This window comes from Lonchura striata, chromosome 8 (assembly GCF_050655825.1).
Source record: "Lonchura striata isolate lonStrDom1 chromosome 8, ASM5065582v1, whole genome shotgun sequence".
Lineage (NCBI taxonomy): Eukaryota > Metazoa > Chordata > Aves > Passeriformes > Estrildidae > Lonchura > Lonchura striata.
This window is the reverse complement of record NC_140710.1, coordinates 18,144,749-18,170,426: the sequence shown is the minus strand read 5'-3', so window position 1 is coordinate 18,170,426 and position 25,678 is coordinate 18,144,749. Positions and strand designations below refer to the sequence as shown.

The following is a 25,678-nucleotide window of genomic DNA, read 5'->3' as shown; positions in this document are numbered from 1 at the left end:
CGCTGGACTGCGAGTCCCCATCCCCTGTAAAGTAAAGGTTAAAATCTTGCTTCCGTCTCTCCCGAGGGCTGTTCTGAGGTTGTTTTGCGCTTGATCAGAGAGCTGTGTCCGTGCCGGATCGGGTGTTACTTCAGCCCTGGTGCAGCGGGGACTCCTGAGCCGACACCGAGCGAGCCCCGAGGGCTGTCTGAGGTCTGAGGCTGATCTGCGGCTCGCAGCCGCACCTGCAGCGCTGCGGGGCCAGCGGCTGCTGCGGCGGGACGGGCCGGGCGGGACGGGACGGGACGGGCCGGGACGGGCGGGACGGGACGGGACGGGACGGGACGGGCGGGGCAGGGCAGGGGAGGACAGGGCAGGGCAGGGCAGGGGAGGACAGGACAGGGCAGGGCAGGGGAGGACAGGGCAGGGCAGGGCAGGGGAGGACAGGACAGGGCAGGGCAGGGGAGGACAGGGCAGGGCAGGGCAGGGGAGGACAGGACAGGGCAGGGCAGGGGAGGACAGGGCAGGGCAGGTCGGGTCCAACCCGCAGCGGCACGGGCGGCGCTGCCGCCGGCTCGCCGAGGTTCGCATCTCAGCCAGAGGCAAAAGGCGGAACACGACGCGGCCCATCGCGTCCCCAGAGCCCGCTCGCAGCGCCAGCAGGAGTTCCAGTCCTTGCCCCTTCTCCTGACAGCCTGGGGAAGGGGTGGCTGCTGCAGCCCAGAGGTTAGCCCGTCCCTTTGTGCCGCATCGCCGCCCAATGCCACGTCCCGAGCAGCCCGCGGCTGCCCCGGCGATGCGCCCCGGGCCGTGGCAGCCAACCCGCGCCCGGCCACGGGACTCGGAGGGAGAGACTTGCTTTCCTTGGATGCCTGGCTTCATCCCAGCTACCCGTAATACCGATCTGAGGTCTTAAAAGTGAATCATTTAGCGATGGTCATTTCCCCACAGCTCCTGGGACTAAGTAACGTTTCCTTTTGTCCCATTTGAATAGCAGCACGCAGTCGGGTGCTGCGATGCCAATAACAGTGTATTCCAGCTTCCCTACGGTAAACATGGAACGGGAGGCAGAGCTATTGCCAGAGAGACCCTGGGTACCAGAATAAAAACAGCATGAGGAGAGGAAGAGGAAGAGGAAGAGGACAAGACAAGACATATTACTGCTACCCAAGTGTGTCTGAATTAGCCAGATAAAGTTACAAACAAATTGGAAATATCTATATTATTGTCAAAAGAGTACAAGAGTGTGTATATATATCTGCTTTATATATTGCACATTTCATATAGGTCCAGACAGATGCTAATTATCACTTACAGTTGAATTTCTCCTTCTAATCATGTAATGTGAGACACTGATAAAGGCTGGTTACCCCAAAACTATCTCCAAAAGAACATGTCTGCAGCAGACAGATCTTAAAGCCTAGCTGGGGAGAGAAATGGTGTTAGAGGTACTGATGGATGTACCCCTAAGATCCACAGCAAGAGCTGTCTGTAACTGCTGGGTTTTGGCAGCTGCACTATGGGGACACAAGGAACAGCAGGCAGGAGTTTCCAGCAGCCCCTACCCAGGACATGAGAACATTTACCTGCTCTTCACCACGAGACTTGTACATCTGCTCTGCTTTCAAGGAGTCTGTTCACAGGCGCACAGAAAATCTGTGCTCTTCTCTGCATTCAGAGAGCCACTCTGGGATATAATTCCTCTGTGCTGTGTCTTTGCACACCAGCACGTACCCTCACTGCCATCAGCACCAAGCCAGCCACAGATCTGGGCAAGGACAAGGGAGAGGAAGGGGATATTAAAACAAATCACACAAGGGCCCTAATGGCACCAGAGTGGAGGTACTGTGGTTATTTTCCTATTGTAAGTACACAGCCACAAAACCTGCCCCCTGGAATGATAAGAATCCCTTCAGATTTCTCTGTTACAAGAGACCCAGGTAGGTGTGTTAGCTTGCCCCTTAGCTAACACAGCCTGTGTAGCCTGAGAGATCCTGTCCAACAGGGCTTCATTATTTTTCAGGATTTCAATTCTTTTTTTAAGTAAAAAGTATATTGGCTTACAAGAGAATTCCTCACTGTAGATTCAGAAGCACATTCCTGTAGTGCAGACATGTTTTCAGGGGGTGAATACAGGCACAGATCTGCCCTTCATTACTCTGAAGACAGCAGCTCCATCTCCTCACTTTTGCACATCATGGCTCAATGTCATGTCTGGAAGCTGGATGAGGAAACAAGCAGAATATTGGCTCTGTTTGGAAATGGCTCCTCATCTCTCTGCCTGTCTGCTCTGTAAGTGGAGTGTGCCAGAGCCCAAATGGGCCCTGTGGTCCAGTGTGGTGTGTATGCAAATCCTTCTCCTGGCTGGTGTGCAATAATTACCTGTGATTATTGCACAGTTCAGCTCATGAGTCAGCCTGGCATGCTCACTGCCTCTGAAATCACTTTACCCTGCACACCTTTCCTGACCTTGCACATCCTATTTCTTTACAGAAACCAGTGCCTTCTGTCAGCTTTACACATTCATCACACCACTTACTCATTACTGCACACCCCAAATCAAAATTAAGGTCACCTAAAGCATTTTTAAAGCCCTGAGCTGTCTCAGGGCAGGATATCTCAATGAGTCCCTCTGTCCTGCTGACCCTCGGCAAGCAGCCAACACCACTGGCCTGAGCTCTGCTTCTTTCAAGCCAAGCCCCCAGCCCTGTCTCACAGCAGGCTCTGAGCTGCTCAGCCAGCCGTGCCATGGTGACAACAGCAAGCAAAAGTCTCACCACTTGAAGTTCCTGTGACACATCCCAGATTTCTCTGACCCAGCTTTCGCACAGGGAAGGCCATAACATCAGCCAGCTGATCCTTTAAATGTGGCAGAAAACAAAGAAATCCAACAGCCCATCTGTGAGGTTGGGTTTCTCCCTCCTCTCCTCAGTAGTTCTGTCCTGGCCTGTCCCTGCACTTGAAGAGCAGCCTGGAGTCATTTAACATTGCTGGTACGGTGTGAGCAACACACCAGGTGTTAGTGCACTGCACCTTTGGCTTGCACAGTGGGTGACACATCATGCTTACCAACAGGAGCCCTCTCTAGATGAAGGGGGGCTGGCACTGGAGATGAGCAGAGAAGCTTGGTCACACCAAGGACACAGCCCAGGGCTGCCTGCAGACAGCTACAAGGAGATTTCCTTGGTGACACCACTCTCAGCAGCCTCTGTAGCATTTTCCATGGTTGCTGCAAGACATAAGGATGAACAGCACCCTGTGAGCCCAGCCTTTCATTCCTGTTTAGTTTCTGACATGGAATTCAGCCTGCTTTAAGGCACAAGTCACTCCTTTGTGTTCAAGTTGTTAAATACATGTGTTCCAAGGGGCCTAGCTCACTGCTGGGAAGGCTGTAACTCATTGTGACTTGCTTAGAGCCATAAATTAGGCACTGACACTCAGGGTAGCCTCTTGACACCGTACAGGCAGAGCACACCCCAGCCATGTGTGGCCATGCCTGCTACCTCCCCCACAGCAGCAGGGTGGGGACACTGGCTGGGACAGAACAGGGAAACGATGCTCTGGGAGAAAGGGACCAAGGCACTTGCCAACCATTTAAGAATTTTCCTGATGATGAGCTGAAAAGATGCAAAACTTATTTCCCAGACACGAGTGCTGTGAATTTGGTAAGAGCTTGCAAGTTTAGTGTTTACAGATGGCTTAATTTGACAGTCATAATCATTATAGGAGCTACTAACCCAATGGGACTTAAAGACTGCCAAAAGAAAAGTATGACAATTAAAACAATACCCCATTCCATGAGTGCTCATAACTTAGTGCCATTACAAACACCATCAGGTGCCCTAATGCATAAGCATCAGGTGTTTGGTTAATTGCACTGCAGTTCAAGCAAGCACTAACACCAAGGAATAAATGGACAGTGGAAATCACACCTTCCTCTGTTCCTCCTCACCCAGCTCCTTGGCCACACAGCTGTCATTATATCAGCCTCAATTACTTTTAATTCATAGGAGAAATGCAACACATTAAATCTAAGGAGGAGTCACAGAGCACACAGCCAAAGAACCTGCCATGTGAAGATATAATCACAGTGTGCATTTATAGCTTTTCATTATTCCACATGTTCAAAACCACATACCATCTGTGTCACCAAGGGCATAGTCACAGACTAAGCCTGTGACTAAGGAAAGGTGTCCAAACCAACCTGCACTGTCTGGCACTCACTAGTGATGTGTGTGTGTCCAGCTGCAGAGAATCAGCTGATGGGCAGTACCTGCTGTCCTCTAACAGCTCCTGGGGGTGTGCAAAGCCCAAGAGGCATGAGCACAAACACACATGCACACACAAACCACCCCATTCCTTTTTGTTTACTGTTCTCCATCTAGTACACTGGCTGCCAGTTTTCTTTTTCCAGAGGCCCTGCACTGCTGGATTTATTTTTTTGCACCCATTTTGAAAGCAGCTTCAGAAATCCTGTAATGTCCACATTATAGGGATGTTGTATTTTCCTCTGACATAGCCCCATCATTATCTATTATTCCTGCTCTTAAAATCCCACCTGCAAGGTCTGCTGCAGAACCTCCTGCTGTCATGGGAAAGGCTGATTGCTAAGTCACTTAGTAATCTGCTGAAGGCTGGACAAAATATTGCTGCTGGGATGATGCTGACGTGCTGGACAGGGACATTTTCAGGGGACTGTTCCTGCTGGGGCAAAAAACCCAGTTTTGCTGAAGAAGTTTTCTCAGGTTCAGGATGGGGAATTTTTGGCAGAAAGAAAAATATACTCTGCATTTCTCTTGTAAGTGTCATAAAAATATCCATTAAGCATAGAGATGAGTAACATTCAGGTTGAGGGCACTGGATCTTCTTGAATGAAAAGCTGGTTCCTCTCTAGGTGTGGAGTGTTGTATTTCAGTCTTTCCTGCTACCTTTCCTCTGTACCAGGAAAATTTATAGCTCAGTTTAGGCTTAGTAGTCACATAAGAAGTAGGAGGTCTTACTATTGTCTCTGCACCAATTAATAGTTAATTAGTGGTAAGAGGAAGAGGTGCAATAGTCTATAATGTGTATGAAATCCAGCATTTGGGTGGGTCTTCCCAGAGAGCCACAATCAAAATTTAGATTTCGAAGAGAGATTAGGTCAGGATTCCTCACTCCAGCAAAGCAGAAAAGGCTTAGTTTCTCTTGATTTTGCTAGAAGATGTTTCCATCAGCAAGAGAGGAAAACAATTTTTAAGCACCAGACTTCAACATAATAGTGGTGGTAGCAAAACAAACTCCATTATTAAACTAACTCTTGGTAAGAGCCAGATGATTTCTACAGACAATTTTACATGCAACTGCTAGATGTAATTTGAAGAGTGAGTGCCAAATTGCCATAGTAATTATTTCTGGGCTGATGTTCCCTCTGTGACATAGTGGCATTTGGAGAATGGGGACTAACCAACAAGTGAAGTGCTGAAGTGGGAGATCACTAATAGTGTTTCTGAGAAAGAGAAATACAGCAAATACCAATCTCCCTCTTCATATGCTCACTCTCAATTTGCACAGAGACAATTTAATATGCTGAACTGCTCCATCTAGTTCATCTCTATTTCTGGCAGCCCTCAAACGAGCGATGCCCACCCAGCCCTGGGCTGAGGCAGGTACAGCTGCCCCGTGCCCTGGGCGGGGCTGGGCTCAGGGGGGACCCTGGCCAGCCCCCACTGCCCTGGAGGGCACAGCGTGCTTAAACCTCTGATGTGCTGGGGGGAGGGCTGGCAATAAACTCATTTAATCTGGTCTGTGAGCAGCTTTGTGTCTGCCTCCACACTCGCTCTCTCACCAGCAGTTTGCTCTGAGTCAGTTTTTCAAATTGGATACGTTTGCACACTGCATAATGTGGGATGGAAAAAAAAGACTGCCTGGCGTACAATGAATTTTTTTTTGCTTTCTGTTCATTTCTCTGTCATAGTTTCCTTTTTTGTTGTTGATGTAGTACTTTATCAAGTTTAAGCAGCATAATTTTAGTCTGGCACTACAGACATTGTGTTTAGTGAAAAGCAACAGGAAAAGAAAAGAGTAGGTTGGCTTCAAAGACTTCCAGGTCATATTTCTTCTGTTAAAATATCATTTAAATGTGTTAAAAAGATGAATTACTGAAAGTAGAATAACCATTTCATATTTGATCGGAAAAAATTAGCAAATGTATTTAGATTTTGAATATCAAAAGTTGATGGATGACATTGAGATTTGGCCAAGGAAATAAAGGATCCAAAAGGTAGGAATGTAAAATTATGGTTATTTGCCATTTGCCATTGCCTTGTGCATTACTGTAGCAGAGACCTTGGACTATGGGAGACATCTGAGCTACTCCCAGTGGGACAGACTGGATGGATTACACTGAGCTGGCATGAAACCACCACCATATCAGTTCTGCATTGCAAAAGCACTACATGGACAGATTTTAATTTAATTTACACCAAGATAAGACCACAGAGATCTAATGGATGGTTTAAGTGTGTGGGATGTCAGAATTGATGACTCAGAATACATCAGCAAATACAAGCCCCACCTCCTGCTGCTCCCAGGCAAAACCCAAAGCTCCCTGCACTGTCCACTCGTGTGCCCCCCTGCCCAGCACTGAGGGCATTGCTGACAAACTTCTCATTGCTGGGCACAGCACATGGCACCTCACTAATATTTCCAGCTCTGACCATGCTCAGTTTTCACTAGAGATGATCCTTTGAAGCTTATTACATCCATTTGCATCACATTCCTACAGTGAGGAGCATTACACACAGCCACCTGTTCCCTGCAGCAGTTGTCATTGCACCCAAAAAGGAGAAGCCACCACCTCCTGGCATGGTCCGGGCAGGCTGGGACAGCCAGAACCACTTACATCCTCTCCAGTGTAGTACATTGGCACTACAATTGCTTCAGGATTGCCTCAGACCAAGATGAACTCATCAGTGGTTTAGTCTGTCCAAGGCTAATCCCTTTGTAAGTAATCTTATTTACCACATGTACTGGCCATAAAATAATTTTAGCTGTTAACTCTTTCTCTCCCCACAACCAGCCTGACAGAAACACAACCAGATGAGTGCCTGTAGTCCCCTAGCACATCTCCATTCCTAACTTTCACATCCTGACATCACATCTCACTGACACATTGTCAGCATCTTCACTTCCGGTGTGGATGCCTTTTGTGATTAAGGTTAACCCTGCTAGGCTCAGGATAGCCTCATGTGAAAGACTTTTCTCCACTGACATCTTAAAAATACACCTAAAAAACACTTGCCTAATGCCTTCCCCACCCTTCCATGGACTGATGCAGCAGGGATGTGAGAGGGGACTGTCCCACACTGCTGCCACCAGCCCCTCCAGTGAGATTTCCATCTCCCTGCTGGTGCATCCATGGACCCATGCACACACACCTCCAGCTACAGGCATGGCAGGTCTGCTGGAAGTGTCTACTACAGCTCCAAGTGGGCAGCCTCTCCCAAGCAGAGCTTGTGACTTTGTTTTGATTTTCTTCTTAAATATGTCATCACAGAGGTTCTACCAGCCTTCTCATTGGCCCAGTTTTGGCCAGCAGCATGTCCATCTTCAGAGCCATCAGGGACTGGCTCTGCAGGACATGGTGGAAGCTTCCAGCAGCTTTTCCCAGAAGCCATCTTTGTGGCCCACCTGCTACTGAAAACCAGGCTATGCAAAACAGTTTTTCAATATCCATTTAACAAAAATATATATTGTTTTGTTTGTGACTGTTTAAGTTATTTCCCATTCCTAAAATGACAGTAGTCAATATTAAATTGAGAAGTCATTTTTAAATAAGCATTCAGAAGTGAAACTTTCATTTCCTTTTCTGAAATAAAAATAACCCAAAAAAACCATTAATTTAGGTTTTTCTTCTCTTTAACCAACATAAATGCATCAAAAGCCTGCCTTCTGTTAAACAATTTAGTCTCACCAGAACACCTTTTTTCTTGCCAAAGCTTCCTCCTCACTCATGTCCTGACCAGCCCCATTCCCAGTTTTCCTGACAGAGGGAATAAAGAAAGTGAGCTGCCCCAAGGTTTAGGCTGCAGAGGAACAAGACATTTGGTATTGATGTTTTAGTGACTTTCTAGCACATCTGCCACCAGTTTCCCTTTAAAAAAGACACCCTCTTTCCTCTTATAAGACACACAATTAAGGGGAGACACGATTAAACAGGAAAAAGACAAAACCATCAGTTCAGGGGATGTCATTGCCAGCACTGTGTGAGTGACCAGCCCCAGCTGCTGCTCCACCAATACCAACACCCTCAGTGCCCAATTGCCATGGACTTGTCCAGGTCCTCAGCCAATACCAGCAAGTATTTCATAAATATTCCACAAGGCAACCTGCTGCCTTCTGCACTGTTTCCACAGACAGCACAGTAAGGTAATTTCCACCCATAATATTTGAAAATACCTTAATTATTAACTTAGCAAGTCTGCTTGTTAATGCAGTTTTTCCTAAATTATTTCATGGTTGAGTGAGAATTCGGTCATTAAAAAGTAGTAATGAACACACAGAGTGAAACAGATTTGAGGTCTTTGGAAGGCTGTCTTGCAGAGCAAAATGAGGAGGGAAAGGTGCTGTCTCTTTGAGACAAGGTCTGATCTTTAGCTATAGATTTGGTTGTTTGTAACGTCACCTATGAAGAAATGCTTCAACCCTGTGTCTCCCTACCCCAGCCTGCTCTCTGCTGGTCCCTGAGCACAGCTCCTGCATGCTCTCTGCAGTGGGGATCACCACCAGGTGTAGGGTATTACCCACTGTCATCACCATGCAGGGTGTTACCCCCTACACCAGGGCTTGGAAGGACACACGTAATCCAGAGCACTGAGAGCCAGCTGAGCCATCTGTGCCATGGGGCTAATGTCCAGAGCTGGGGCAGTGCTCACCCACACAGTGCCACACACCAGTGCCACCTCACTAGAGGTCTCCTCAGGACAACCCCACCCTCCTCTACGCACGTCTGGAGTTGTGTTTGGGATTAGTCCCAAGGGTAGCAGTCCCAGTTACAGCCCATCAGCTCTCCTTTATTTCTGCAGCTGTTTGGTTAGCAAGAGACTCATGGACCACTTGGGTCTCATACTCCCCTCCTCAAGTCCTCCCCTCCCTGAGCACAGTTACAGGGGCATTAAAGGGCACAGAAGGAAATGGCACACAGTGGGCTGCAGCCTCTGATCTCAGTGGGCACCTTACAGGGAGGAAGGTGGCACTCACACACAGGTCCATCCTTCAGGCCTGCGCATGGTCGTACTGCCTGATGCAGACTCGAACGTTTCTCCAAACAGCCATAAGCAGGACATGTCCAGGGTGTAAGCAGAGCCAGGGATCACATCCACAGGTCAGAAGCCTCTTGTTTTTTAATGCACTAACAGGGACACAAGCGTATCTCGGAGTTTCTCCAGCTTTGCCAAATACAAATACTGCAGTGCCTTCAGTCCCTGAATGACATATGAAATTAAAATCAGAGAGCAGTTGAATTATTAGCCTCCATACTGAGCTACTTTTAATTTTTTCCAAAATTCTGCATATAACACAAACAAATGGCAATGGTGAATGGGGCAGTGATTACCAGGGAAATATTTGTAGCAATTAATGTTGGAAATTCAGCTGTAAACCCATCCTACAGAACTTGTGGATTGAAATTTAGTTTGAAATTAGTTTTGTTTTTAGTTTAGTTTGAAATTTAGATTGAAATTAGGTTGACTAATGCTGTTGTTTTCAGAGTGGAGACATAATTCTTTATACTGTTCTATGCATTTATATGCATCAAACATTAACATATCTTAGTTCATATATTTTCAAGATGCCATTCTAAAGGATGATCAGAACCAAGGATGTATCCACCAGATATCTTGGGAATCAACTGTAAAGTATTGAATGAATTGACAAAAAATATTTTGGCTTGTATATAAAGGGTGAAAGGATGTGTAAGTCACAATTGTTTGCTACTATTCTAATCATTCATGCAATGGAGACAGGAGACAAGGAGACAAAGGTTCAAAAGTCACGCAAAGTATCTGTAAACCCAGCTATAATTTGAAGTTCTAGAGGCTTCTTTGCTAGAGAAAAATATAAGAAGCCCTGTGAATATATCAAAAAGTTGTTTTCTCTATTACAAATGCATTGCATCAAATTTGTCTCCATTTCTTTCCTTCATCTCCAGCAAGGAACTCAGATTTGCATAAAATCAGTATTGGCCATTCCTGTCAAATATCAGCTAGATATAAAACACCAGTATTTTAATTTTCCCATCTTAACTTTAACTATAATTTTACATATGTCTTAGTCTCCACTGATTGATTTGACAAAAATCTGGGTATTTAAAGGAATTATGCTGGGAACTACTATGGATTTTCTTTGCAAGTGTTACCCCCTACATCCCCCCCCACCCCCACCCCCCCCACCCCATTCACTCCATGTTTGTTAGCTATTCCAAGGTAAGCAGAAAATAAACAATAACAGAAGGGGCTCTGGCAAGTTGCAAATGAGTTCAGTACTTACTTAGCATTCACTACATTGATGCCTTCCCCAGGTGGAATGGGAAATGAAGAGAGAGTGATGGATTTGCTTGGTGGGTAGGGCAAGGGAAAGGACAGGGCTTGCTACAGATAATTTTTTCTTTTAGAAATTCAGAAACATTTCTGCACACTGACCATTACAGCCCTGCCACATGATATGAAATGAAGGCTTAGAGATTACTAGGTGAATCTCATGAGGACAACTTTCAATCTTAAAAGGACTTAGCATAGAGAGGGAGAAATTTTCTTGTGTACACTACTACCCTGGCATCCCTCAATCATAAACAATGCTTGGGCATGTGCTGCTCTTCTGCCAAGATGCCCTCTCAGCATTGCAGATCTGAAGAAAACTGTGAGAGAAACAGCAGGAGTAAACCTGGGACTGACTGCAGAGCAGGGGGTACAAATGAGTGAAATAAAAGAGACCATGATGAGATTCAAAATGTAGGCCAAGCCTATTCAGCTCTTGCAATCAAGTGTTTACCGTCTGCTGCAGCATCATTCTGCTCCCATCTTCTTCCCCTTCATTCTGAACAATACAACACTTCAATCTTCTTTAAATTCAAGGACACGAAGTCCCCGAGTGCCCCTCTCACTAGCGCTGAATAGGAAAACAAACCTGCCCGGCCTTACCAGCGTCTTGGCTTACGTCAGTGATGCAGAACATATTGCTTCAAATGCAGACTCTTCTAGGGGTGCCATCCATCCATGCTGACAAGAAATAGAGCGTTCCCTGCCTTTATCGTGTCTGAGAGAGGGGAATGTGTGAAGCAAAGCTGAATGTGTGAAATGCAAATGCAAGCCGCTACATTCCAGTCATACATTTCCTGCATTGTCTAGGAGCATTGCAGGGCTGTGGCTTGGGGATGCTGATCCCCCCAACAGATGGCACATCAGCCCTACCTACGTAGGAAAGACACATTTCTGAAAAGCCAAGAGGCAGGAGCAACACAAGCATGTGAGAGGGGCAGAGCTGTCCCTCCCATCCAGAGCCTTGCATTTCCAGGCTGGGGATCACAATGGAAACTAAAGCAGCCCTATCCCAGGTGCTCTATCAGAGAGAATACCCACTGTAAGATTAAAAAAAGTAATACTAAAAGATTCTTTCAGAGTTTTCATTGGAAAAACCTTTCTGTAATACATTGTTTGGTATTTATAGTAGCATGTGGACATTTGCATCCACACTTGCTTTATGCACAAACACTTCTGCATATATGTATAACGAAGTCCATACACAAGAAAAGCTTGCCACATCTAGGCAAGGTAGATACAGGTATAGCTGGTGTCACAATTCTATTGAGATGCCTTGTTTTGGGCCAATCTGACTATTTCTCAATAATAAATAAACCCTGACAGAGCCTTGTTCTTGCTTAACTACATCGGCAATGGCATCACTGCATATGATTAAAACAAAAAAAAAAAATCATGACTGAACTGAACCACTGATAAAAACTTGGAGTTTATGAAAGACTTGATCTGAACTAGCTCTTTTTTCTAGATGTTTCCAGTTGATTACTTTATTCTAATGCATTCTCTCTTTCCCAAAATAATTTGAAAACACTACTAAGTCCTGTGCATGACTTCCGTACCGTGGGCCATTACAAATACAGTAAGAATCACCTGGGAAGACATTGCAGAACAGTCTGGACTCCCTGCTGGGGCCTACCATATCCAGACAAACACTGAGGCAACACCAGCATCAAGAGGGAGCCATGGACATGGTCTGTTCTTCTGGAAGTCACTGAAGTCTCTTTGGAAAATAGGTTTTCATGCATGAACAAGCCATTCCAGGAGTGGCAGGAGTTATGCACTGAGTTCACATCTTATCCCAGGATGCTGTGGCACTGCCTGTGCCCCAGGAGAGCCTGTCCCAGAGCTGGAGCAGCTCTGTGGCCTTTTCCCCTTCCACAGGCCCTGCTGCTGCACTGTCCCTGAGCGATGGCATCGAAGATTGCCACAAAGCCCGTGGTAATTTGATACCTTTGAGGTATTTTTGCTGTAAGATTTATTTGAAATTGGTTGGTATAGTTGAAACGCCCAAAGGAGGAAAAGCTGTGGGTTAGCACATCTGTGGCATGAGTATCTAGCTTGAGTTTCCTTGGGAAACTAAGTAGTAGTACCACTATGATCCCTGAAGAAACTGTATAAAGATAATTATGTTAAGGTATTGGGGGATTCAAGAATTTTCCTGGTGGCAACTTGAGAAACATCAGTCATTTTTATCCAGTGGATATTATATTTAGTGGATGAATGAAAAAAAAAAATGAATGACACTGTCAGTGCTTTGAGAAATTTTTCTGTGATGTGTTAAATGTGCTTAGTTCATGGAGAGCTAAGAAACCTGATGCAACCTTGCAAGCTATAAACAACCAGTAAGAAACAGCAGATGAAATGGCAGTCCCAGTAAAAGCCCCAAAGCCTTCTCACAGAGCTGACTTGATTGATTTTGCCACAGACAGTTGGTGAGGTCTTTCTCACTATTTCTTGCTCTGAGCTGCAAGTATTGCAGTGCCCAACAATGTGCTTGTGATGTACTTTCTGCATAGCTGCAGTTTGACCAGTCCCAAATTTCCTTCCACAATATCACAGGCATACTAAACAAGCATAACACTAATTTTATTACTAAAACCCACTTTCTTAATTGCTGACCAAAAAAAAAAAAAAAAAAAGCCTACAATATGGCCAATTTAAATGTGATCACTTTTTTTATTTCCTGATGTTCTTAATAGTTACTCTGCCTTGGACTGTTTGCAGCCTTTTGGATCCCGAGCAATAAAAGGAAGGCCAAGAGGCAGGACACAGCTTAGAAGTACACTGCAAGTAGAAAAATGGGTGTCAAATTCAAACCTTTAAGGTAAGTTCTTCCATTGACCACATAAAATGAACAGGACAGGACACTTATCTTCCAGATTTTTACTGATTAGTATCTGGTCTCAACTGAAGTTAACCTAGGAAAGAGTTGCACTGTCTCACCTGGATTAGAGCTGTCTATCCCAAAGACTTTTGTTTGTAAACTAAATTGATTCTGTTTTCACAATGAAGTTTATTGCTGCAATCCAATTCAGTGGTGGCCAGGCAGGCAGGGCTTCTGCAGGCCACCCTGAGATGGCAGCACATTGCCAAGTGCTGCACTGGGCATTGCCCCAGCATGGCACTTCACCACCCCTGGAAAACATCTGTGTGAATGCTATCCTGATTTTCTTCTTAAATATGTCATCACAGAGGCATTACCAACCTCTCTCATTGGGCCAGCAGCATGTTCATCTTCAGAGCCATCAGAGATTGACTCTGTTGGACACAGTGGGAGCTTCTAGCAGCTTCTCACTAAAACCACCCCTGTGCCCCCACCCTGCCATAGAAAAAAATAGGCTGTGCCAAATCAACACAATCAGCACCATTAAAATTCTTATTTCCACGAGGATTATAGGCTTCTATCACACCTAAAGATATTGTCCACAAATTCTGGATAAGAGCTGGAAAAGAACCTAAGAGGATACTTGTGCTTCAAATATTGCACTGACCCCCACATCTGCTCTGGACTTACCAGGATTAAACCTGTATAGCTGCCACCTGAGTCCTCTTGTAGGTATTTAATTTCAAAACTCAAAGCCTCAAAACCTCCTTAAGCTACTAAGTAACACTGAGAATGGCTCCCAATAGCTTCAGATTGCTCTAAAATTTCATGATAAATTTTTAGGCATGAAAATGCTGTCTTTGGGTAAAAAACCTCCCACATCCTATTACATTGAGAAATAAATTATGAAAAATGTTCAGAAGCCACTAACCAGTTTTTCTGCCTGTCATATTTTGAAGAAAACAAAAAACTGTTTTGAGGCAATCCTATACAGAAAACAATTTGCCTATGCCAGCCTGCTTACAGGTCTCTTCTGCTGCTCCTAAAGGCCACCAGTGTCTTGGCTTGATCCAATTACTGCATTGCACAGTTTATCACACTGACCCTTGCCTTTTCCTCCTTTTTGACAGAGCTGAGCTTCATTAAGAAGAAATATGACTTGTCTAGTCAGTGTAAAATCCAAACTCTTGGGTTAGTTCTGTATTTGGAGGCAACCTTGAGTGAACTTCCATTCAACACAAAAGCAGCCTCCTGGTACTCAGTCTCTTTAATGCATTTGTACCATTTAAAGTAGTTGTGTTTGCCATATTGTTTTCACCATTTTGTCACTAATAAAGATTAATATTTATATATGTGTTTGCACATACACATGTTTCTATGAAATGTCTTTCAGTACTCTGGTAAAACAGCAGGAAGATATTTTCCAATGGACTGAAAAGGTCTCTGGAGTTTTATTACTCTGCTCCTCAAAATGTCAGAAATATCAATGAAGTGATGCTTGAAGTGAAAATGTAGCAGTGTCCTATCTTTAAGCTGGAATCATTCTGAACAAACAGAGGTCCTATTCCTTTAAATTCTTCCTCCCCTTCAATTTTAACTCTCTTGTACAGCATCTCAAACATACAATAAGAAATAACCTATAGTTTTATTTCCATACAAAAGCATTCAAGAAAAATGAATACTCTAGCTTCTCTAGGTCAGAACATTTCCACTGTAACATTTCAGTATAAACACAGAACAATGGCTTACATACTAATTTAGTTCCTTGTTTAAGATGTAAAAGCAAGACTTGCAGAAGCAATGCAAGCAATACAACTTAGCGAATTTCAAACCTCCAGTGAAGCCCAGCACTGCCTGCCTTGGCCATGGCTCTTTGGTGTGCTTCTCCATGGGAAAGCCCCTCTGCCCAGGGCTGGATGCTCCCAGCTGGCTCTTCCTGCCCTGCCAGCAACCCACGGCTGTGGCAGACCCTGCCTCTGCTCAATGGGGCTTTTTGCACCATCGGTGCCTTTCACAGCCATCTCATGCACCCAGCTGTCTCCTGACTTCTTCCTGATTGTGGGCAGCCCTTGCCCACATGACTCTGGGCTGCCCTGTCCTCTCCAGCTGGATGTTCTGCCTGGGATGGGGTAACACAACTCCAGTGCCTACTTCTCAAAGCTCTCAGCCATGAACTTCGAGGGAGTGTCATACTGCTTTTGATAAAACCAGTCTGACTCATCAGCTTCAAAGTTTAACATCTTGATAATGAGGTGAAGATATAGCAGATATGGTAAAGTATCCTTATCTAAAAATTCTAAGCTGACACAGCTGGCCTGGAGATATATGACTGACAGTCAATCACTTTTTACTATAAAAGTCCAGTCCCACTTTTATTATCAGACTCTTCTAACACACCCCTGTGTGTTAGACTGTGTGTGGAGATTCCTCCCACGGGTTAGTCCTGCAGGATAAGTGGAAGAGATTTGCCTACAGTTGTTAGTGTGGGTAACATCACTCTACTTAATAATTGTGGGGTTTTGATAGTTTTAACATAATTGCTTTGATATAACATTCTATACTATGCTATACTAGTAGATTTATCCTCAATACTGTGTAGTAAATAATTCAGATTAAGACCTTTTTGTTTAACCATTTATCAAAATAAGTAATTCATTGTTATATATCTGGTTTACCATCCATAATGCTGCGAGACAAAGTTGTAGAAGGCTTCAATCACACCTCTTTAATTCCTTAGACTATTGGCAAAGTCTAGGACTAAGATTGGATCCTGCCACTCCCAGGCTCCTGTGTGAGAAGGAGTTTAGAAAGCAAGGAGGTCCTTCCTGCGCCTTGTGGCTCAACAGGGAGGCTTCTTCAAAGTGTATACTTTGAAGCTCACACTCCACCCTGACACACTCTGCCAGAGCATCCAGCTCAGAGCCTGGAACTTGGCACTCAGAAAAGATCTGTGCTGCTCCCAGACTCCCCACCACACCTTACACAGGGATCACATCCTCTGCTCAGACACTGCCTGAGAGATGCCTTGTATTCCCAGTATCAGGTACACCAGCATGCCCCTCAGTGAAGCAACCACACAGGTAATCCTTCAGCCTTGTCCATTACCAGATGGCTGGATGGAAGGACTTCCTGGGCAGTACACAGCCTTTCCTCGAGTCTCTGCTCAGCTGTTTGCACCTATGGCATTGGCCATCATGCTTGCAGTACCGCACATTCACTGCATTCGTGGAGTACAGCATCTTCCCAAAGCCAGCAGAGCCACAAAGGTTCTAAAATAATAAAACAAATACAAATAAAAGTATATTTTAAACAATGCTCAGGGTCCTGGGTTGGGCTGCTCCTCAGCACTGGGGACAGCAATACAAGAAGGATTTAAGGAGCTCTTCAGGAGTCAGCATGTGGCTGGATAGGCTGATTAGCCTTGGCAGAGATCCAGTGATGCCAGATCCAGGGTAATTTTCAATACAAATGGAAACACAATGCAGGAAGCCACGACCCATCTGTATGAAAAGTTAGGTCTGTGGAGTTTATTAGTCTGGGCTTCTGGCCACAAGAAAATACCTAATTTGCTTCTGGACTGCATCTAGCCCTGGAAACCACACAGGAGATTTTTGCTGGGCTATGTGTAAGCAGTGAGTAGGTGTCACCTTGATTATCCTCTGTTATATATATTTTTAAGCAGGACAGGTTCTTTTGCACCAGTAGCTTTCATGATGCATAATTAGTGCAGATAAATAAAGGATGAGGTGGGCAAGCATTTCTTACATTTATTCTTACATAGATGAGCTGTACCTTTAACTGTGCTCCTGCAAAAAGACCCATGTCAGCCTGACAAACAGCTGGATGCCATGGCTCCCCATGCACAGCCCATCCCAGGCCGAGGGGAGGAGCACAGGGAGTTAAAGAAGGATGCTCCAGGGGACCAGGGGCAGGGGAGGCCATGCTGCTGTGGCCATATGTGGGTTGGAGTGCCAGGAGCAGAGGAATGGTGCCACTGGAAGCCCAGGCCAGCAACAGCCACACCAGTGCACAGGGCCCTCTTTTATACGGCCTTGAAATTAGCTGCAGAAAGGCAAAAGGGGGATTATTCAACATACTGCCACAATTCTGGGAAAGAGAGCACAGCTCAGGTCTGCTCCTCCCTGCCATTAGTATGCTGGGAAGGTGCAGAAAGGGTTCAGAACAGTCTGGCCTTGAAGGGATGGGACCCAGGTTTTGCTGTCATGCGACATTAAAGCATTGGGTTCCTGTTGCAGATGAAGGTATATGTTAGACACCACATTGCTCAGCCCTGACAGGACTGTGGCACTTTTAAACATGACCAGAAGCAAGATTTTGGATACCATGGAAGCTTCAATGTCAGAAATACAGGTGCCTATTAATTTAGGCCCATCAAGGGCTGAGCATCTGCTCAGTGTGCATTTGGAGGAGCACAGTTTGACAGGTGGAGGTGCTCAAAGTGAGACTGAGGTGTACAGGAAATCTGGCAGTACATCTGCAAACTTATCCTCATGTAAGTCACTTAACTAAAGTTAATTTTTAAGCTCAAACCCTCCAGTATCTCCCTGTAGTAGAATTTGAATGTCGTAATTGTAATAAAAGACACACAAAACAAACTAAATAAACCAACTTAAAAAAAAAAAAAAACAACACAACCAAAAAACTCTGAACACATGAACTGCAACAAGGTGCATCTGCTTTTCCTGTGTGAAATCTCAGCACTTTGTGAGTTTATATGTTCAGCTGTGCAGCAGAAGTGCCAACAGACATACAACCCACAGCTCCACAGCCTGGGCACTCTCAACCCAGCAGGGCTGAGAAGAAGGGCAGTGGCAGCAAGGTCCATGCACTCACAGACAAGTTTGCACAACTGATAGTATTTAGAAAATGTGTTTCTCATACAACTCTTTCAAATTCCCATTTCTTACCAGTGTGCTGCGCCCAGTGCAGACTGTTCCAGGACCATGGTGCTGTGTGTGGGTGGTGATCCTGTGAGGCCAGAGCTCCCTGGGAAGGCTGGATGGCAGCAGCATGGGTCACACCCTCTGTTGTCCCTCTCCACAGCCTGAATTTCCCAAGCTGCTGATCTCCATTCACTTCAGGCTGATGGGGGCAGAACAGTCACTGCTTTCCTACAGAAACGGGTGCAAGGAGACTTTTCTTCCACTAGAGAAATGTTGTCTTTTTTTCAGACTCTGCTTCTATGGGAAAGCATGCTGAAAGCTGTAAAAAGTGTTAAGTAGTATCCCAGGTTATGTTTTAACAGGAGAGCATAACCCTCCTCTTTCACCCTTCTCTTACTCTTACAGTCCTTAGAGTACCTAAAATTACCACTGTATGTTGTGTAGCAAGACAGAAAAGTTGTGTCTCACATGGTGATGGACTGGATCACTGCACTGAATTTTATCTTCAGCAACAGGCACCATGTATATCAGGACACAGTTTAAAAGCAATGATCATCTTTTTAATAGATCACATACTGAGTCACAAGCTACATATTCAACAGAAAATCAAGCTAATTGCTCACTTCTTCTGAGATATCCCTGAAGGATAATCGACGTCTGCAGAGCTGTTTCTTAGTTGGAAACTAAATAATTAAGCTGAAGAAATGCATTTCTCTTTCAAGTTTCTCTCTGTATTTTCTTTTATTCTTCTTTGTACCAAATATGTCAGAATGAACATAAGCTATTGACTTTAATTAAAAATTAAAATTAGCTCTAGTTTTGTTTTTTTAAATCCGCATCTGAAAAACAAAAGAGACTGTCAAGGCAGAAAGAGAAAACAGTTCAACTTTTCTGCCACTTCCCATCCCTACACACTTACCCAGAAAATTGTTCACACACCACGCATCATCTTCTTCCCATGTAACTCAGGAGTCTTCAGCAGGATTTTCTGCACTTGGAATTCAGCTTATAACTACAGCTGTGTGGAATATAAATAAAGAAATGGACTGTACCACAACATGATAGATTTGTGAATCCCCCAAATTTGATAGGAATCTTCTTTATTAATTTAACCTATTACTGGCTAATTGCTTATGTACTATAAATCTGCAAAGGTCAATCACCAAACAATAAGAAGGTATGAAACACTAACAAGTCCTAATACAATAAGAATGTAAATCAATAGTCTAAATGAAGCCTTGTATTGCCAATGATGCATGAAAATGTGTTATTGTCAGGGACTACAAGCATGGGTTTCACTGAAAGCAATAAAATAAAAAGCCATGTCTTTTGAGAGGAAGGCAGTATAAACAGCATCTGTAAATACTGACTGTACAGTGAACTTTTCCAAAAGGGCAGCTTCAAGAACAGGCCCTTTCAATGAAAGATACTTTCTTGCACACAAAGTAAAAGGAAAAAGGCACTGATACAATAAAGAAATACTTGACGAAGGCTAGCTCTGAGCTATATGGATGTAAGTGAAGAACAAATTTTATATATATTAAATACTGCATTTTAAACATATGTAAATAACTATTTCTATACATTAAACTTTAGATCTTTTTTAAAGCTGCAGCCTCATTCCAGACAGACTCTACAGCTAACTCCATTCAAACTGTGCCAAGAGGACAGAGTTATTGCAGATGTGCACATCTGGAGGAGGAAGCAGACCCCTCACCTGGAGGCTTGCTGCACTGTATTGCTGTATACAACAATTTAGAAAATTCCCATTTAGAAAATTCCTGCTTTCTTGAGTTTCTAACTGGTTCAGATGAGTGTTAAGGATAAACATTATTTTTAAACCAGCTCTTAATTCTAAAAGGCTGCTGAATAGTGTTGTGTTTGTAGGAGCAATTTAGCTTTATTAAGCAGCCTGCCACAGACTGGGTGAGCTGGGGGAAGCCTCGTGCAGTGCATTGCAGCAGCAGAAGTCAGACAGTCTAGAACCTGATTACTGGGAGCTGAGCTGACACACTGCAAGGAAGGGTCACACTCATCCCCCAAGCCAGACAGCCCATTTCACCTCTCATATTATTGAAGGAATTTCTTATGGCAGCAGAGGTTTGGCAAATATACTTCTCAAAATACATTTTTGTTTCTCCATTTTCATTAAAATTCTACACCAAACTGCCAGTTGTGAGGGTCATTTCATTTCCATGGCATTGTTAGAATATATTTCACAAGCAATGTAGACAGCACTTACTGTGAAATCTGTATTTCTTATTTTCCTGCTGGTAGGAAAATAGAACACTTAAAATCAGTTGGGAACCTGAAGAGTTAGACCTGCTACAGGCAGGTCTAAATTGCTATTATAAAAAGGTCCATTAGCAGGTTTGATCTGAGCAAGGAGGGTGTGCTAGTTTACCATATTAGTGTGATTTCTTCCCAACCAAAGTCTGCTCATGAATTTCAGCAGTATTGAATTAAAGGAATCTGGTTTTAAGGCCAGGCATGGATACTGGAAACAGTCATATAATAATCTACTCTCATGATTTAGGCAGAAAAAAAGGAAGCATTATTCTTTCTGAACATTTCCTTCCTCTTTATATCTTCAGATACTCTGCTTTTGCTAAGGTCATTGCATGAATTTAAGATACACCATTCTGGAAACTAAATTAGCCCTCATTTACTGGGAAGTTGAATGCAGCCAGACTAATGGTGGTGCAAATATAATTGGTTCCCAACATGTGTCAATGTGTATACTCCTCAAGCCATGGAAAAGATGCATTATGGGACTAATTTTTAAATGTTAATGGATACTGGATGTTTGCCAGACACCCAGCTGTGCACAAAACATTGAGATGGTAAATAGCTCTTGATCTGTTTAGAAACAAATTATAATGGCTGTTTGGATTCCACATGACTGAAGGCATGGTAACCAGCACAGGCTCACAGGCTGACCCTATTAACTGCACTAAGGGGAATGCACTGATTTTTAAAATCAAAATAAGAGACATAAAATAAGGCTATTAAGATGCCATTTAAATTATTTTAGATTAATATTAAACAAACATCTCAACAACAACCCATAGCACCTGTTACCCTTGCCTACATGAACTAACTTACTTAAGGTACTTAAATTTTGCTAAGTTTCTTCGGGAGGAAGTAAAAAAGAAATGCTTTGATCACACGATTAATTTGATTCTAAAGTTAAGGTCTGAGAGAAAAGCTTACCTGTATTTACAGAATAAAACCTCTCCTGCCACACATCAGCAATGGGTCTCAGTTAGATGCACCAAGGAATAAGATCTCTCTTCATTTGATATGTAATTTTACATATCATAATTTTAATTTTAAGGTCTACAAATATCAGTATTTGCAGGAAATTCCCTACTTGAAATGTCTTATTAATTCTATTCATCTGGTCAGCAAAGCCCAACAGGGAATTTTTAATCAGCTGTATTAGGTGCTTTTGATTACTATACCGTAGCATTAGCAGAAAGCACCATTTTGCAAGTGAAAAATATACTAATTGTCAGCAACACAGGAAAGCTCTTTTCCATAAACCTGTGTGTCCAGCAGTTTGAGATTCCTTTTCACAAATAAATAAGGCTGTCACATGTATTTATGTAAGCTTCCCCTTTAGGATTTTGCTGCTGAGTTTGAAAAATTCTGAAAAAAATTCCAAACCAAAATTTCACCATAAAACCCCACAAAACCAGTAGGCAATTCCAAGCAGAAGAATACAGTTTCATTGCATCAACAGGGAGTGACTCAAGACTGCCTAAGCTGACTGTGCAATGTCATTAAATCACAGACTGTCAATAATACCAAATTTGCACTCCTCAAGTAACTTTGCAATTGAAGTTTTGCATCTTGAATTTGTTCTTCCTAGCATCTATCCCGTAGCTTGGTTTTTAACTGGGTGTTTTCTGCTAATTTTGGTACCTTACATAGCTCACCCTCTAGGATCAGAAATACACTAAAGTATTAGAAAAGGAAGCCTGAGAGTTGCTTCTGAGAGTTCTTTTCAAAATTCATTTTCTCTTTCTCAAAAGAATGTTGCTTTCTCCAGATGTAGAACATCTATGAAAACAAAAGCATCCTGACCATTAGGAAATGTGTTATTCTTAGAGGCACCATCAAAACATGTTAAAGGAGAATATTTTTTTGTGAGAGCTCGAAAGTCTTGATCCATTCTTACAGAGTAAGTAGAGAACTTGGAGAAATGTTTTTTTTTCCCACTGCCAATTTCAAGTGACAAGAAAAGGAGATGACAAAACACAAAACCAAAACCCACCTCCCCTTCCTCAGCCCTGCAAACAGACAAGGCACGAGAGGAGGTGTGGCCCCATGGAGACATGGCCCAGGCATTCTGCCACCCCACTGCGGGCAGGAGGGCATTGCTGCCATCCTCAGCCTGCACAGCCCTCAGCACATCATTTCAGTGGCATCAGGAAAACCACAGCAGAGTTTTGCTCTCCCAAAGAGTCCAGGCACTCACGGGGTAGGAACCACAGAAACAACCTTACCTTCTCCTGCCAGCAGAGTATGAGAAGGTCTCAGCACTGTCTGCAGCTACGGGATTTGCGGTGAAGCGTCTGGGTTTGGGCATATGAGCTTTGGTAGTGAGTTGTTCTGGGAACGATTCACTGTTCTTGGAGGTGGTAACCAGATCTCCTCTGAGCTTCAGGATGGAGGACTTTGTGCCTCTGATGCTGCACTGAGAAGATCTGCTGTGCTGCCAGCTCGTGCTGCCTCCACCGATGCCAACAGGCAAAACACGGCACGACGATGCCCCACAAGAGCCCAATGGGTGAAAAGCTTGTTGCTCATTCCTCATCCTGCCTGGGGGTTCAGGACTGTGCCCACAGCCACATGGATTTCACGCGTGGATAAAGTTGTAACATCATCCATACCAGCTGCAAGCAGACAAGAAATTGGAAGTTCCCTCTCCTAGTAAATCACTGACTCAACATCAGAATTCAGACAGCACAACTACTTCAAGGATCAAGCTATAACTCCAGTTATGTTAGCATAAATCTGAACTAATTCTGCTAAGGCTGGAGAATCTATTCTTAATTTTCAAAAGCAAATGAGAACACTCTGACCAGCAACATTCAGGGTTTGAATGACCTACATACAAAGTGTGTTTTTGCAGATACAGAGTAATTTCATTAGAGTACCTTGCAAAATCTTTTATTTGCATAGCTCGTTTCCATTTCTTTTTAGTGTAATGAGATTTCATGATGAAAGTCAAATACAATCTAGTATAGCAAAAGTGCATGTTACACTGATCCTAATAAGCCCAATGAAAATCAATAATGCTGCTAGTTTCCCTGAAATCAGCCTACATAAGCTCCAAGCACCATGTTCTGCCTAGAGCAGAGTATTAGCAGCTTATATAAGACAGATATTTCCTAGCAGAAAATCTGAAAACAACCACAGTTGAGAAAGAGAAAATAAATAGCTGTTACAAATACCACAAAAAAAATTGAGATCATTGCCTCCTGTCCTTAAGGTGTGGATGAAAGATCAGTTCCCTTTTCATCCAGTCACCAGTGCTGGCTGCAGCCTGCATGAGGGGGAGTCCCCACACCCTGGCTTCTCTGTGCCCTGCAAAAGAAAAAACAACATTGTCCACCCATTTGCTGAAAAAGGATGAGGAATTTTGCTCTGAGAGCAGAAGCCCCATTTTTGCTGGCATAGAAATGAGGGTTATAATAACACTGGGGGAGAAAGTCAAGACCACTGTATCAAGGAGTGGTATTAAAAATTCAGGCAACCTGATGCAATGAACTTTGCCAAGATGCATGTATCAGCTATCATATTTCACTCCTTTTGCTTCCAGCTTGCCCTGCATTCAGTAATGGGAAATGCTGAGCTAAGAGGGGAAGAGAGGGCAGGTCTGAAAGCAAAGACAAGAACACACAAACATCAAGAGACAGAAACAGACAATTCATCTATATGTTATACAGTATATCTGTGAGCAATAGCCATTATTATGGAGATATTCACTTTGCACGTATTTAAAATAAAATCCTTTGAAGTTTGCCTCTTCTTAAATAAGCTAATAAATGCAGGAAGCTTAAAATATAATTTACATTACATTAGCAGGCTATTTTTTATTTGCATAAGAAAACGTTTCTCTGTAATGATCTACCTTATGAATGACCTGGGGAAATAATTTCAGGTTGCTTTAAAATGCAACCATTTGTTTCTTATTGGTGAGTTCAATTTCACTAAAAGTTATGGAGTGAGCAACAATTTGCAATATTGGATAGCCAAAGGTACATAATTATTTCCAGTTTACTATTAAAATAATATTTAAATAATTCAGCATGCAGTTGCTTTTTTCTTTTAATGATGTACTATTAACAGGTTGGCAGATTTCAAGAGTGAGGCATTTTATGAATTTTTGAATTAGGAAATTCTTACAAATGTGAGCACAAGCTTTTTTTTGTGTAACGTTTGCATTGTAAAGTCTTCCCTCAGGACAAGAATAGATTGAATTTTTGCAAGAATACAACTTCATGTAAGTAGCACATTTGTATTTATTTACCAAATGTAAGTAGGGTAATCCTGAATAAAATGATTGTATATAGGGCCCACAGATAGGTAGCATATAGCAAAATGTGCCACGGATACATCAGAGATGTACTTCTGCCTTCCACGGGGGGATGGAGCACAGCTCGTTCTGCCTGGTTCAGAGGTTGTAGCAGCTTCTGCCTGTACATCACAGGTGTACTGTACTGTTGCTATGGAGACGGGCTCAAATGAGCAGGAAATTTCATTTTGATAAAGTTCTATTCTTGGGCAGAGGAAGAAGGCTCTATATTCAGCATCACATATGGCATTTTTTAATGTTTGAGACACATGTTCTGTAAACAACAACAGACTTGAAGAGCGAACTGCATTTTCCCTCCTGATGCCAGCGCCTGAACAGATCCCCTTGGAGCGGTGGTGCAGCTGGGCACGCCCTGCGCGGGGCCCTGCTGTGCACTGAGCTCCGGAGCAGGGAGAGGGACAGGGACAGGGACAGGGACAGGGGCTGGGAGAGGGGAAGGGAGAGGGACAGGGAGAGGGGAAGGGAGAGGGGAAGGGAGAGGGACAGGGGAAGGGAGAGGGACAGGGAGAGGGGAAGGGAGAGGGGAAGGGAGAGGGGAAGGGAGAGGGGAAGGGAGAGGGGAAGGGAGAGGGGAAGGGAGAGGGGCAGGGAGAGGGGAAGGGAGAGGGGCAGGGAGAGGGACAGGGAAGGGAGCAGCTCCCGAGCCCATCCCGGCCCCGCCGGCACGGCCCGGGCAACCCTGCCCCGGAACCGACAGCTGGATGCAGCTGGAAAGGGGGAAATTGCAGGAGAAATGGTTCTTTAATCTTAACTTAGTAAAAACATTAATGTTTGTTAAACAAAGAAATCGAAC

The 25,678-nt window shown here is 43.9% G+C and overlaps 1 long non-coding RNA gene across 1 annotated transcript; it reads right to left on the bottom strand.

Annotated features, from left to right (window-relative positions):
* Positions 1-391: 391 nt before the first annotated feature.
* On the bottom strand, positions 392-25,243 carry LOC146766763 (uncharacterized). The gene is made up of 4 exons (XR_014957087.1): positions 22,790-25,243; positions 18,303-19,296; positions 16,480-16,643; positions 392-3,208 (listed from the first exon to the last, which is right to left on the bottom strand). It is a non-coding gene; the product is annotated as an uncharacterized LOC146766763 (long non-coding RNA).
* Positions 25,244-25,678: the final 435 nt, after the last annotated feature.